Genomic DNA, 13330 nt, shown 5'->3' on the forward strand with positions numbered 1-13330 from the left:
TAATTGTTGAGTGATCTCCCTGTCCTTATCTTGACCCATGAGCCCTCTGCATTGTATTTTCTCCCCCTCTTCCTTTGAGGAGGGGGAGTGACAGAGCATCTCTGATGGAACTCAGCTATCCAGCTGGGTAAAACCACCCCAACTTCAAAGAAAAAAGAGAAAAAAAAAAAAAAAGCAAACAGGACTTAGGTTATGCCTAAAATAGACCAGTATCAGCTTGAAACTCTGGACCAAGTTTGGTTGGTTTGCCCAGTATTTCACAATGACCCCAGTGTTTCCCTTTTCCTCCCACATTGCAGAGAATTGCTGTCAGAACTTAGAAGTATTCTGTAAACTGCCAGGCATCTTCAGGTCTCTGGGTGAGCGCAGCAGTTCGCACAAGGCTGCCTTGGAAGTGCTGGAGCCTGAGTGCAGCAGCTAGCCTAAGGGCCCTTGTGCCAACAGAGACACGGTGTGAGGAGGCTGAGCCCCATCACCTGTGCCAGTGGACCCAGCACTGTTAGTCTGGCATACCAATAGCACTCTGCTGATGTGTTGTTTGTGACCAAAGCAGAGCCTGTCTTGCTGCCCTTATTCTCACAAAATGATGAAGAAAAGTGGTACCGACCTCCTGACCTCAGCACCCTAATTTAGAAGGATTATCTGCAGGAACGTGGTGCCACCACAGCTGCTCTCATCTTTCTGGAGAATAACAGGCAACAGTGTGTGAGCAGAAGCGTCGTTTCTGGGCAGTAAATGGTCTATGAGCCGGTGGATTACAAAAGTAAGATAAGGGATAGAACTTCCCCACCATCCCCACCCCTCTGTCAAATATGTTTGTAACCTACAGAATCATCAGTGTAAACACGAACATTGCAGAGATGTTTTTTATTGCATATTCATTTCCATCTGAAAACATCCATGATCAACTGCCCCAACTCAATACATTTCAGAGGATAAAACAAAAATAAATAAAATCTAGGAAAATAAATTCAAAAGCTCTGCCTAAAGGCATGATCATGTGGCCAAATTAACTTGAGGCAGAGTGGAGTTTGAATTTAGAGCATATCACCCAATCCACAAAGATTGACACCTAGACACACATTCACCCTCTGATAAATATGAAGCAGCTTTTATCACTCAGGGAAATGAGGTCTACCCAGGTTTGGGCCAATGGTAATGTTTGGTTGAAGGCTTTGCAGAGTGGACTCTGCATTTACCCTAAAATTATTAGCCTTTAATACACATGATACATTGGGTAGAGAAAATCGAAGTCTAGCAGCTGGTATATGTCCAACACAAATGGAGGAATCTGGAGTTCCCTCCAGTGCTGTACTGAAAAAATATGTAGCCGCACCCTATAGCTCCTCCAGCCCTTATTTTCAGAAGAGTTTGAAAGAAAATATCAGTTCCAATGTTCCAATGCAGATAATTAAAAAATAATTAAAAAATACAGAAATGTGGTTGATGGCTGTAGGAATTTATACACACCTTTCGTCAGGGAGTGTAGTGATTGGGCAAGGGGTTTTAAACTAAAAGAGGGTAGATTTAGATATTAGGAGGAAATTCTTTACTATGAGGGTGGTGAGGCAGTGGAACTGTTTGCCCAGAGAAGCTGTGGATGCCCCATCCCTTCAAGTCACAGAATCATCTTGGTTGGAAGAGACCTCCAAGATCACCAAGTCCAACCTCTGACCTAACACTAACAAGTCCTCCACTAAACCATATCGCTAAGCTTTACATCTAAACGTCTTTTAAAGACCTCCAGGCATGGTGACTGAACCACTTCCCTGGGCAGTCCATTCCAATGCCTAACAACCCTTTCAGTAAAGAATTTCTTCCTAATATCCAACCTAAACCTCCCCTGGCACAACTTTAGCCCATTCCCCGTCATCTTGTCACCAGGCACATGGGAGAATAGACCAACCCCCACTTCGCTACAGCCTCCTTTAAAGTACCTGTAGAGTGTGATAAGGTCACCCCTGAGCCTTCTCTTCTCCAGGCTGAACAATCCCAGCTCCCTCAGCCGCTCCTCATAAGACTTGTTCTCCAGACCCCTCACAGCTTCGTTGCCCTTCTCTGCACTCGCTCGAGCACCTCGATGTCCTTCTTGTAGCGAGGGGCCCAAAACTGAACACAGTACTCAAGGTGCAGCCTCACCAGAGCCGAGTACAGGGGGACAAGCACTTCCCTAGTCCTTCTGGCCACGCTGTTTCTTATGCAAGCCAGGATGCTGTTGGCCTTCTTGGCCACCTGAGCACACTGCTGGCTCATATTCAGCCGACTATCAACCAACACTCCCAGGTCCTTCTCTGCCAGGCAGCTTTCTAACCACTCATCTCCCAGCCTGTAGCCCAGGGTTGTTGTGCCCCAGGTGCTGGACCCTCTGTTCAAGACCAGGTTGGATGGGGCTTTGGGCAACCTGGTCTAGTGAGAGGTGTCCCTGCCTATGGCAGGAGGGGTTGAAGCTAGATGGTCTTCAGGGTCCCTTCCAATCTAAACCATTCAAAGATTCAATTATGATTCAACCCAGAGAAGGGTTGGTGTCTGCATGAGGAAACTAGAAGCTACTCTTAAGATAAATTAGCAATAATTGAGAAGACACCTGAACTAATTTGCTGCTCAACCAGAACTCTTAAATGTGAAATATTTTTTAAAATGTTGCAGCTGATTCTTCCTTTCTATTGAAGAATACTCCAGCTTTCATTCAGCCATTGTGCTTCCTGTTTGGAGATTCCTTACATCCGTAAAGGGGTACTTCACCTCACTGCATGCTGCCCATTAAACTTTGGAAGGAAGAGAGTAACCACAGCTCTGGGCACTGGCCACAAATATCCCTACTCTTCCTGTAGTTACTCCCTCTAAGCCAGAGGCTGAAGGCTAGTGCAGTCTACTCCAGCTCTTGGTCAGCTGGAGAGCCCTGACAGACAGAGGGTATTCCCAGTGAAGTATTATGTCTGTTTTGTGCTCTCCAATGTGCAAGGAAAGACATCTGGAAACTGTTTTTTTTCTCTATTCAGTGCCATCAATCACAATATTTTATGGTTTATTTTTTATGAAAGTGATTCATGGAGATTGTTTCGTAAAAATAATGAATTCTTTGATATGCACTCTTTCTGCCATGAGGGGAAACTGGTTCAATTCTTAAGATCACTGGTATATTCTCACAGTCCTCTAGAGAGAGGTATTAGTTCATAATTTAACTTCACTTTGTCAACATTACCCTAGAGCCTGCACTTGCACTTTAAATGGAACACTTTATCCTGCAGTGAAATGATATTTTACTCATATCCAGGCAATTTCAGGGATATTTGGTAAGCCATATTCCATGCTTTTAGTGGGATCACATAAAAGGATGTCTGCTGTATAAACTTCTACTGTGTACTCCCCAGTGCAGCTCTATATATTATATTACTGAACTGCTCCTATAAAAGGGAAAGTACATTGCCAGGTTTTAGAGAAAGTATCATAAATAGATCATTTTCTTTTATAAACAATCAATTTTGCAACAGGCTTTGGAAGAAAGATTGCTCAATTCAGCTTTAGAATCAGAACAAATATTAATATCAAATTTAAAGAGAATTGTATTGGTCCTGTTGTGTCAGGATATATTTGACCTAATAAGGGCCATTAATTTCAAATCACTAAACACTTTTGGATCTTAGTTTTTGACCTGTACTACAAAAGACTATTGTGCCACGTCAACAATATTCTCTGGCTGAGAATATATTCAAGTTATTCAAGATTTTATACAAATTTTAAGTTCTTGGAATTATTTTTTGTAAGATTTCAAAGTACTGAGGAAACATTACATAGATAGCAAAAAAAAAAGTTATGAAACACAAAAACAGAACAAAACAAAACAAGGAAAACGTGGACATTTTTCATGTTGTGGAGAGTAACACAAGAAAAAAAAAGAAAATGGAAACATAAATTTCAAAATTCTGGAATACAGAAAGCTTTAGCTTTTTTGTCAAAATCTTATATTTTGTCTGACTAATATTTTTCTGGCTAATAATTAATCAGCTCTTTTTAAATACATACATACAGCAGTGAAGGAAACATATAAGGATATTTTTAAATCTCATTCTAATATATGCATGTTTGCTCAAATGCCAATCAAAATCAAAAGCACACTATGTTTGAAGTTGCATTCTTTCCATCATTTTTTATAAGCATTAGATCTTTCTAATTCATCTGAGGTATTTCCAAGTTATCTACTTGTGTGGTGTTTAAGTGCCAATATCTGATGTTTCCTTTCACTGTAAATTGATTCTTTGTACCTTGTCAGATGTGCAAAACTTCCTACTGTGCACCTAAGTGCATGGAGAATGTGCATGAGAGCTCCTGGCTATCACAAGTCGCAGAGAACATTCCTATTAAGTCTCAATCACTCAGAAAGTAAGAGGTTAGCAAGTGAGTGACTGTCTTTTTGCTCTCTCGTCTCTATTTCAAGCTCCAGCTAAAGTCATACAAGTGCAAATTAGATGGGGGACCTCTGCCCAGCAGTGAAAATCCCACACTGTCTAAATCAAATAGGAAAAGGCATGCTTTCCTTACCTTTAACCCGGTGTTTTTTTGTTGTTGTTGTTGTTGTTTTTTTGGTTTCCTGCTGGCTTCATTTTATAAGGGCTTTCTTCATTGAATTTTTAAAATGTGTGGGTTTTGGTTTTGGAATGACCTTGCTCATCTGTGTCCATGTTTGAAGGAGGGTGTTTCCTGCTTTTAATTACTAGTAGCAGGACAGATTTTGATATCTGAAATTTTGCTAGTATTGTGATAATTTTCTTATAAAGTTAAGACCATAATTTGCAATTTTCATTCATGGACAAATATTTCTTCTGCTTTGTGAGAAAAACATTTTAGATTAACGTGAAGTTTTAATCCCTGAGTATTAACCTCAAGCCAATTTCATCATATAGAATAGAATAGTTCAGTTGGATAGGAATTTCAAAGATCATTGAGTCCAACAGCCTGACTACTTTAGGGCTAACAAAAAGTTAAAGCAAGTTATTGAGGGCATTATCCAAATGCCTCTTGAACATGGGGCATAAGCCACATCACTAGGAAGCCTGTTCCAATGTTTGACCACCCTCATGGTAAAGAAGTTTTCCCTAATGTCCAGTCTGAACCTCCCCTGGCACAGCTTTGTGCCTTTCCCATGAATCCTGTCATCAGTTACCAGGAGCAGAGATCAGCACCTACCTCTCCACTTCCCTCCTCAGGAAGTTGCAGAGAGCCCTGAGGTTACATCTCATCCTCCTTTTCTCCAGATCAGTCAATCCAAGTGCCCTCAACTTCTCCTTGTAGGACATGATTTCCAGCCCATTTACCAGCTTTGTTGCACTCTTCCGAACATTCAGGTCTGCTATCCACTGTTTTTGGCTGAAACACAATGGTAAATCCTAATTTTCAGGACTGATAAACAGACAGGGTTTTTTTGTGTTTGCTACTGAATACAGAGTTGTGTGGCAGGCATGGCTCATTTATTTTTCTGGATACCTTTGAGCACCTGATTATTTCAAAACAGCACTACTGTTTATACTTTTACTGCTTTAGAAATGAGGAATTGTTAAAATAATTTTGTCATTAGCCTAACACCATCAGGGTTAAGAAACTCTAAGCAAGAATATTCTGAATACAATAAAAATGGTGTTATAGTCACGATAAATATGTTTGACATGATAAGCACTTAAGGATTGTGAGGCTTTCCCAGTATAAAATATATTGAAATATATGGGGGAGGAGTTGGGGGGAGGAGGTTGTGCTATATCTGTTTCTGGATAAATATTTTTTCCTAAAAAGAAAAGTCTTTGCTTTTCTTGTGTTGAAACTTCAGGAACCTGAAGGACACTCCAATTTTTCGGCTTCCATTCCTAGCAAATCAGTATTTTACCTCTGTACCCGTGTACTGCAGACTCCCATCTCTTAAGTCTCATTGCAACAAGCAAGTATTTCATCTGCTCCCTGTGTTAGCACAGCATTGGACAGACTAGACAACAGACTAGATTAACACAGAGATGAGGAGAACCTGCCACTATTTAGTACAAATGTAGCAGCCTCCTTGGGAGCAGCAGTAATTGGCTGAGAAAGTATAATCCCCACTCATTTTTAGAGAATGCTTGACATGATGAAAATCTTATAATGAAATGAAAACAGATGAAAAATAAAAAAATCTTAAGTTTTTAAAATGGTAAACTGAGAAAGAAAATCTGAGACATGCAAAGAAGTGTGTCTTTTCATGAAAGCTACTCTTCTGTGAACTAGAAAAGAATGTATGGCACAACCCTTTAACTTTTTTAGTTATATTTTTCCTTTGTTTCCAGGCGCAGTACTGAGGTGAAACTGAGTTCTCACCTGAATATTCATATCTATGACCTACTTCACTAGATTTCAAAATTTGTCACACATTCAGGGTATTATCTTTTCAGAAAGTGAACTAGAACATGACATGAGAACGCATGAAAGTTAAAAAAAAAAAAAAAAAACACACACACAATGAAACATGGTGTCTGCAGTGTGTTTTGGAACCCTCTCCTGCCCAGGGACGGCAGTGAGGTACACATCCATCTGAACAATTAAGCTCAGGTTTCTTCTTTTTTTATTACCATAGTCAGAATTCATGGACTGGAACCACTACAGAGAAAAAAATAAATAAAATAAAATAAAATTGAAAAATTTTGATCCCAAGAATTTTACAACTTTAATCTTATATGTATGATCTGGCATGACTCAGTATATCAGAAAATTTTTCATCGTTTTGGCTAGTATTGTCAGTGAAACCAGTAAAAGTATTGTATGTGTTTCTGCATCTTTCTGCATTTTTATTGCATTATTGCATAAACCTGCCAAAGAGTTTTGCATTTATTCTCTGGTCTCAAGTGTTTCAGGATATGTAAATGTCTGCATATCAATGCAAATCTCTGGAAAAGTCCTAGTACATATTTATATGAGCTGTTTCAGTTTTGCATATAGATATATCTGCGATTAAAACTTTTTCTTCACAGAAACTTAAAGCACACATGAAGCTTTTATAGTTTATTGTGAATAATATTTATTCTTTTTAAAACATATATATTGTTGTACTTAATAAGCTAGACAAATATCAAATATACATCTGGAATCAGAAGATATTTAAAACTCAATGGAGTATATACCTTGACAAGCAGAAAAACAGATTCCTCCTCAACTGCATGGAGAGTACTAGTCATGCAGCTAGCTTTATGTAGATATTCATTCACATTTTCATCCCTGAAGGAATATTGCCAGCCAGATGCCACATATCTCTGGGCAAGGGAGTTGCTCATTTACAAAGTAACATCAAAATTTAAAGAAAATAAGTAGGCATATTCATATGTAATACTCAATATCAACTTTGATTAAAATTGATCTCTGTTTAAATTATTTAAATAAGGTAACTCTTCATTGATCATGAGTGCTTATTTCCAGAGTGAAAATTTTTTATTCCATTTAGTCTTGAAGCCCTAATTAAAGATGATAGCTTGAACTAACATTCATCTACTTACTATGTTTGTCACATCTTAAGTAAAAATATCTCTCTGCTCAACCAGAACCCCACCCCCACCCCGGAAATACAGAAAAACAGTTCAACAGATCAGCTAGAGATTATTCTACTTAAAGACCACAACACTCGTATGAAAAGCATTGACAATGCCAAAACAGGGATAGCAACATTTATTTTTAAAACCTTAATATACGAGTACAACAGAACTGTTTTCTCAAACATCAGAGTGTTTAAGGACTGTTATATTTGCAATACTGGCAGTCAGCTTTCCTGGAAAGTCATTGTCACTTCAAGAGTTCAGTCGGAACTTGGTTGTTACACCCCTCTCGAGGTTGTGTCACCTAATTCTGAGCAATTAATGCACACTGGAAGAGACAGGCCTCTGCTGTATACCTCAGCAATTAGTGTTTACTGGACAACATCAGGATCCAAAAGTAAAATAAAAAGTGCAGCTGCAGTAACGGTGCAGATAAAAGACCACTCAAGGAACTCTCCAGACAAGCCAAAGATCACTGCAGAAGACTTAAACAGCCATTCCCTGTAAATGTGTAAGTACCAAATGCCACATAGTGGGACTTATTTCTGAAAAGACCTGATTTTGACATACTTGACATCAAATAATTTTCAGTTAAGGTAGGTAGGCTGTCAACCTGTAGTACAAAAATTTGAAGGGAACTACATTCTCCACAGAAATGAGACATAAACAATATGCTAAAACATGACTAAAGGCTTTGTAGTGATTGATTTCTGAATTTGTCCTACTGATAAGGGCATGAAGACAAATATGTCCTGTCCCACTGAATAATGGTCTGAATTTAGACGTCTTGGCAGAAGAAGTTGTGGAGTTCATACTGTCAGTGCCTGTGCTACTACCACTGTGTAAAGGACTGCATTTTTCAGTAGACTCCTTTTAGCAAGTTCTGAAAGTACTAAATTCATAAAAAGAGAGACAAAATAAAAAGAGTTGCAGTGTCTCAAACCTGAAAACAGAAAAAGAATGGGAATATTTCTCCTACTGTTAGCTCATGAAGAAGAAAGACAGAAGAATGTAGTTTTTCCTGACCCTTAACCATCTCCTCAGATAACTAGCATTTTTTTATTTATATATGATAAAGAAAATAAATCTTTTTTTTTTTTTAATAAAAAAAACAGAAGGGTGTTAAATACTTTTCCCCAGCAGTAACTGTAGGAGAATGATTGTCATGCTGTCAAAATGTTGATGAAAATAAGCAGAGATACAAAATGCCCTGTAGCTAATATATAATCATTTAGTTACCAAAAAAAAAAAAAGAACTATGTATTTGTGTTTATTATACAAAGCCTCTTTATAAATAATGGATCAGCAGTGTTTCTTTTAATAACAACCAGCACTATAATATTCTTCTGTTAAAATCTCTCAGGATAAAGAATTTTTTAGCTTTATGTGAAACAAACAGTCTTAAATGCTTTAGGTACTATCTATCATATACACTATAGCTTTATTGTGTCTGAAAAATAAATAAAACTGTTGTTCAATCGCATACATACTGCCCCTCAATGCAATAGGGAGTCCAAAGCCTGGACTGTTGGCTCCTTAGGATAAAGCTGAGTTTAAGTTCTGCCTTAGCTCCAGAAGTCTTTGGTGTGAGACAGTATAAATTCTATGTAACCTCTTCTATAGACAGCAGAATTGTAGTCTTGATGTCACAGGTAAGTTTCCAGAATAATAAGATAGCCTGAGTTGGAAGGGACCCACATGGATCATCAAGTCCCTCTCCTGGCTCCACACAGGACCACCCAAAAATCAGACCATATATCTGAGAGAGTTGTCTAAGGGTAACAATATGTTCGTTCAGGTATCCAGGAAAAATACCAAAGAAATAAGTTTGACCATGTGAATGTTTGACCATTTGAACCATGTGCATATGAACACATGCACACCATGTGAATCGTGTCAGAATTGGTTCTACTTTAATATCTAGAATGCCCCCAGGAGTGGGAGTAAAGAGGTATGGAAACTTCACTGCAGCTATATTTTAGCTGAAACACTGGAAGAGACTAATAGTAACATGCATTCCTGATAGGAAATCCTTTGTATTATACTAGCCATATTTAATCACACTATATTAATGCTAATTTTACCAATCAAATTACCAAGCTGACTTCAATTGGCAGTTGTATTAGCAATTATTCGTCATCTCTCATTAGCATTAGATAGAAAAGCTACTGATGCAGCAAGACTTTAAAAATGTATTAGCAAAAAGTAATTTTAGTATATCCTTATGAAAGCTTTCTAATTTAATGTAGTGGACTCATCCAGAAGAAACTTGGCAGAGGATAGCTGAATTTTCCCAGCACTGATACCATACAGAAATTCACGAAACCTCACAGTGGGGAAAAAAAAAAAAAAAAAAAAAAGTACCTAATTAGAAAGTATTACAGTATTACAGTAGACAGATCTTATATGAATTTTATGTCATCTTTGATGTTTGAGAGACCAGATGTGCTCTATCATGGCTGTATTTGTAGGTTTCATTTACTTCCCTGGCATCCACCCAGTAAGAGCAGTACTCAATTTAAGAGATTGCTTCCAGACAAGAGCAGTTTTATCCTGAAAGCTAGGCTTCATAACTTGGCCATAGAAAAACACTGGATTCAGCTCCAAGGTGATGTATCATTTTCAACCTATACTAGCTCCCTTCTGGAGTTTGTGACCTGAGGAAATATAGACCCAAGAAAGGCTGTGTCACAACAACTTTACACCTGAGTCAGTACACCATTGCCAATACTGAAATCAGATGCTATCATCACCCACATGAAATCAAGCACTGTCTGTAGGCTAGTGATTTTGAGTGCTTCAGTTCATCTTTGCTTTGCAAAGTCAAAATTAATTTATTGTTTACATTTAAAGTAAACCACTAACACTTTACAATTCAATTTCATTCCATTTTTGTATACAAGTTAAAATTGAGCATTAAGGATATTTTGCTTTTCTGATCTTTTTTCCTTGTAATATAGAGGACGTCTGTTGATACATAATCCTTTCTGTAGGTTTTCTACAGGAGTTTCAAAAACAAAACAAACAAATTAAAAAATAAAAGATATAATAATAAGAATAAATAATAATACCACCAGTTCTGTGCAAAGAACTTGACACTGTCCTGCATGCTATCATTGTCTCTAAATTGGAGAGGCATGGATTTGGCAGATGGACCACTCGGTGGGTAAGCAATTGGCTCGATGGTTGCACTGAAAGTGTTGCAGTCAATGGTTCGATGTCCAAGTGGGTGGTGTAGTAACGGGTGGTGTTCCTAAGGGGTCAGCATTGCAACCTGTGCTGTTTATCGTCTTTGTTGGTGACATGGACATTGGGATTGAGTGCACCCTCAGCAAGTTTGCCAATGACACCAAGCTGTGTGGTGCAGTCAACACACTGTAGGGAAGGGATGCCATCCAGAGGGACCTGGACAGGCTTGAGAGGTGGGCCTGTGTGAAACTTATGCCATTTGACAAGACCAAGTGCAAGGTCCTGTACGTGAGTTGAGGCAAATCCAAGCAGAAATACAGGCTTTGAAGACAATGGATTGAGAGCAGTCTGGAGGAGAAAGACCTGGAGGTGTTCATTGATGAGAAACTGAACATGAGCCTGCAATGTGTGCTTGCAGCCCAGAAAGCCAACCTTACCCTGGGTGGCATCAAGAGAAGCATGGCCAGCAGTGAGAGGGAAATGATTCTCCCCTTCTACACTGCTCTCATGAGACCCCACCTGGAACACTGCATTAAGGGGCGCCCAGCACAAGAATGACATGGACCTGTTGGAGAGAGTCCAGAGGAGGGCCATGAGGATGATCTGAGGGCTGAAGCATCTCTCCTGTGGACAGGTTGAGGGAGCTTAGGTTGTTCATCATGGAAAAGAGAAGGCTCCAGGGAGACCTTATAGCAGCCTTCCAGTACATAAAGAGGGTCTACAGGAAAGCTGTGGAGGAACCCTTTGTCAGAGAGTGTAGTGATAGGACAAGGAGTGCTGGTTTAAAACCATTTAGATAAGATATTCAGAAGAAATTCTTTACTTCGACGGTGGTGAGACAGTGGACCAAGTTGCCCAGAGAAGCTGTGGATACCCCATCCCTGGAAATGTCCAAGACCAGGTTGCATGGGGCTTTGAGCAACCTGGTCTACTGGGAGGTGTCGTTGTCCATGGCAGGGGGGTTGGAACTAGATGGTCTTTAAGATGCCTTCCAACACAAACCAGTCAATGATTCTATTATTCTATTATTATATAATTCATTGTTCTAATGTAACTTTAATATAATGCTGTTGAAAATGGTGTTATCTTATTTGATATTAAGACAGAAAATACTAACTCTAAAGCTTACAAAATTTCTTAATAAATTCACTTTCCACCTCCTTTCTGCTCAGTTTTTGAACTCTTTGTGCACTGCCAGAAATAAAGTTAGTGGTCCACAAGTGTAAGCCCGTAACTCAAAAGCAAACAGAAGTGAATGTCATTACTTGAATTCATCTGAATATTGTATTTCTATAATTTCACTGCAGTTCTACTTTCATTTCAAACCTGAACTCTTCATCTGAAAACAGATCTATGGTGTGAACTTGGAATTAGTCTGTTTAAAGATCTAGACTTACAGAGCCAGTGTGAACTTATTAGCATTGTTCAGGGAGAAACCATAACATTTTATGTAATAGTATTTCTTTTTCCTGGGACAATTGTCCTTAACAGAATTAGTCAAAGCTACTAAGTCAGATGAAAAACGAAATCGTAACATCAAAGGCATATACCAACTGAAATGCCTAGCCTTGCCCAGAGAGAGAGAGAATGCAAAAATTAATGGCTAGATTATAACTGGTTTTATCACCAGTCAACGTGGTTTCAGTAGGGAGAAATATATTCATAAGTTTCATGTAAAAAGGACTATTAGTACTCCTATCAAAACTCCTTCTAGCACTCCTTGGGTGATAAAACACAGAAAGAGGCAGGATTATAAGGGGGCCATTCCTTTTCCCTGGTAGCAGGCAGAGCTACCCAGGAGTTGAAGAGAAGCTTACTGCACCGTGCTGCTCTGCACATTACAGAGAGTTCAGGACCATAGGATGCCTGACAAGATACAGTATCTCCCTGAAATGGCTCGATGCAGTAAGGCATCACATTGCCCTTTACTGTTATAGATTATCCAATCTTGCTGTAAATTTGGGTATTTGGGAAACAAAACATTATTGCTTCACTTCATGTATTTTTAGCAGGAAAAGATAGTCATATTTTAAAACATGGCTACATTTTATGTTTGATAAAATGTGAACTTTGTTGATGGTAGCATGTAAGTATGCTATTGTGAACTTTGACACTAAATTGCCAGTAAGTTTCCACACAGAGACGAATTTTTTCTTGAGACCCCAGACTGGATGTGTTTGAGCATACAGATAATTTTGGGGGGAATGTGTGTATGCTAAAATTCAGCACGGAAAGCCTATTGTCATTGAAGCCAGGAGAGAACACAACATTTTCCTGAAGGCAAAGATGAAATCTCCAAGGTGAGATTCTGTTAATTCAAGGTTAATGCCAATCTGGAAATGCTTTCTTTTCACACTACTCATTTAGAGATAGTAGGAATTTATAATCTTTTTGATTCATGTCTTTTTTCTCTGTTCTCTCACACACCAATAAATGGTTCATTCTGCTTTAGCTAAACATAATTCTCTCAAACATAACTTTTAAAACTGAGCTAATTCCTGGCCAATACACATGAAGGTTAATGAAACTGACATTGGGAGGAAGTTGGGAAAGGTGAAGCTGGCTAAATTCACTCTCTGCAGAGAGTCTCTTCAGGCTTA

At 38.7% G+C, this 13330-nt stretch overlaps 1 long non-coding RNA gene across 1 annotated transcript in view; it reads right to left on the reverse strand.

Annotated features, from left to right (window-relative positions):
* The window catches only part of LOC308185304, an 83507-nt gene that overhangs the window by 11690 nt on the left and 58487 nt on the right, over positions 1 to 13330 (reverse strand). The window contains exon 3 of the long non-coding RNA XR_013943276.1: positions 5185 to 5364. This is a non-coding gene — a long non-coding RNA (uncharacterized lncRNA). The remainder of the gene's footprint in view (positions 1 to 5184; positions 5365 to 13330) is intronic.

Source organism: Anser brachyrhynchus, assembly GCF_964034855.1.
Source record: "Anser brachyrhynchus genome assembly, chromosome: Z".
Taxonomy (NCBI): Eukaryota; Metazoa; Chordata; class Aves; order Anseriformes; family Anatidae; genus Anser; species Anser brachyrhynchus.